Source organism: Heterocephalus glaber, unplaced genomic scaffold (assembly GCF_053883595.1).
Source record: "Heterocephalus glaber isolate CG9 unplaced genomic scaffold, H.glaber_assembly_v1.0 deba00001442, whole genome shotgun sequence".
Classification (NCBI taxonomy): Eukaryota; Metazoa; Chordata; class Mammalia; order Rodentia; family Bathyergidae; genus Heterocephalus; species Heterocephalus glaber.
Window position 1 is genome coordinate 49,215,064 of NW_028258296.1, and position 2,552 is coordinate 49,217,615.

At 41.4% G+C, this 2,552-nt stretch overlaps 1 pseudogene; it reads left to right on the forward strand.

Moving 5' to 3' along the window:
• Positions 1-1,347: 1,347 nt before the first annotated feature.
• Positions 1,348-2,317, forward strand: LOC101717775 (ribosome production factor 2 homolog pseudogene; annotated as a pseudogene).
• The last annotated feature ends 235 nt before the right edge of the window (positions 2,318-2,552 follow it).

Consider the following 2,552-nt stretch of genomic DNA (forward strand, 5'->3'; position numbering starts at 1 on the left):
TACTTGTAAATTAATGGTTAAAATGTGCTTGTTAGTTCTGGGATAATAGAATCTGTAACAAAACAGAGTTCCTAAGTAAAATTGCTCAACCCCTTGTTTGTCAGGAGAACAAATGTTCCCGGGCCCACTACCTGTAGAACAATCCATCAATGTGTCTGCTGACCATCAGTATGTGACGGTCGTGACCATTAGTGTGTATGTCTGCTGACCATCAGTACGTGACAGTCGACCACTAACCTTTGTTCCTTTTTTTTCCGTAAATCTACATGTTAACCTCCCCCTCAGCCCCCTATAAAACAGCCTCGGACTCTGAGCCAGTTGCCTCTCTTAGCTACTTTGCTTTGGGAGTGCCGTCTGGCCAGACTAATAAAGGTCTGTTTTATTTTCCAACTTGTCCGGTGTATTCCTTCCCAGGTGTTCGTTGCTGCAGTCAGCTCCTTGGAGCGTTTGGTAAGCCCCTCGGTCTTACACCAGGCATGGTGGTACATGCCCATAAACCCAGCACTCCAGGAGGCTGAATCAGGAAGATTATAAATTTTAGTTTAGACAGGGCATTTTATCCATTTAGCGAGACTCTGTCTCAAAATGAAAAAATACAAAGAACTAGGGATACAGCTTTCAGTGCAAATGCCCTGAGTTTAACCTCCAGAACTGCCATATATTTTGTTGTTGTTTGTTTGTTTTTTGGTATCAGGGATCAAACTCGGGACCTTGCGCACAGCAGGTAGGCTGGAACCACTGAGCTAAATCCCAGGCCCCTAGACCCTGTTTTAAAAAAACAAAAACAAACAACAACAGGAGCTGAGGATTTAGCTCAGTGGTTCTGCTGCCTGCCTTGCAAGTGCAAGGTCCCGAGTTCGATCCCTGGTACCAAAAACAAAAACAAAAACAGCATCTTGCTATGTAGTTCAGGCTGTCCTGGAATTTGAGGTAATCCTCCTGCCTCAGCCTCCCAAGTGCTGGGATTATGGTGTGTACCACCACACCTGATTTATAGCTCAATGAGATAATGCTTGCCTACCATGTGAGAGACCCTGGGGTCAATTACCAGTACCATTCCCATTTTATTTAGAAAAGTACATTTATTTATAGATGGGGTCTTGATTCATGCTGTGCACATGTATTGGCTAGACTGAGATTGTGGTAGCAATGGATACCTTGGACTGAAGTATAAAGCCCAAAACAAAAAGGGCCAAAAGATTGCTTGAGAAGAGAAAACTGAAACTTAATGAAAATACTAAAAATGCCATGCTGATTAAAGGGGGAAATGCAAATGCAACAGTGACACAAGTACTGAAAGGTATGTATGCACTGAAAAAACTCTATGGAGTTCTGGGGCCAGGAATTTAGCTCAGTGGTTTCACCACCTGCCTCGCAAGCACAAGGACCCGAGTTCAATCCCTGGTACCAAAAAACGCCCCCCAAACTCCCAGAACTCTATGGAGTTCTGTATAAAGAAAGAAAAATATGGGAAGGGGGAGGAAGAGAAACAAGAAAAATATTACAAGACCATGCAACATCACTGGAATTTTTTTCAAATAAGTCAGATTGATCTTTATTCATGTTTGGATCCCATAATAAGAAGCGGCCCAATAACAGCAATAGGTCATATGTATGACTACCATGTGCTGAATGTGATTGAATTAGGTATTGAGAAATTTGTGTGTCTAAAAAATATTAAGAATAGTAACTGTCCTGACAAAACAAAGCCCATGTTAATATTTGCTGGTGATGATTTTGATGTAACAGAAGACTACAAAGTCTTCTTACTGATTTCTTCAGAGGTCCCATAGTAGCAAATATCTGTGGCTGGGTATTGGCGACTGTACCTCACTGCTCTGAGAGGAAGGTTTACTTTCAAAGCTATAAGTTGTTGAAGAAATCAGGTTGAAGAACACCACAGATTGAGTTGGAAGAGACAGGACCTTCATTGGGTCTGGTTCTGAGGAGGACACAGCTTGCCTCAGATGATTTTTGTAAGTGATCTATGAAAATGCTGAAAGCCCTCAAGCCAAAGAAGGAAAATATCTTCCACGATACTTTTGGTACAACTTCTGGAAGGATTCATATGCAGAAACAACACCTAAACAAACTACACACGAGGCAAATGAAGAGACTGAAGAAGTGACCTGCGGAAAGGATAACAGAAGACCAGGAGAAAAAGTCAAAGAGAATGAAAAACAATTACTGGAACTTAGCCGATGACTACAGTTTTATTGTAATCTATTTATTATAGGAATCATCAAGCTTTAATACAATTCAATTTTTTGTTGTTGTTTGAGACAGGGTCTCACTGTGTGGCTCAGGCTGACCTCGAACTCAGTGGCAATCCTCTTGCCTCAGCCTCCCAAGTTCTGGGACTACAAGTGTGTGCCATCATGCCCAGCCACAATTCAATTTCTTAAAAGAGTTTGTTGTATATTTTTATAACACAACAACTTATATCTATTATTGTGAACAGGAATGTACAAGTGTTTAAAGTAAGCTTCTTGCTCTGTCAAAAAAAAAAAAAGGAAGGCCAGGGATTTAGCTCAGTGGTTCTGCCACCTGCC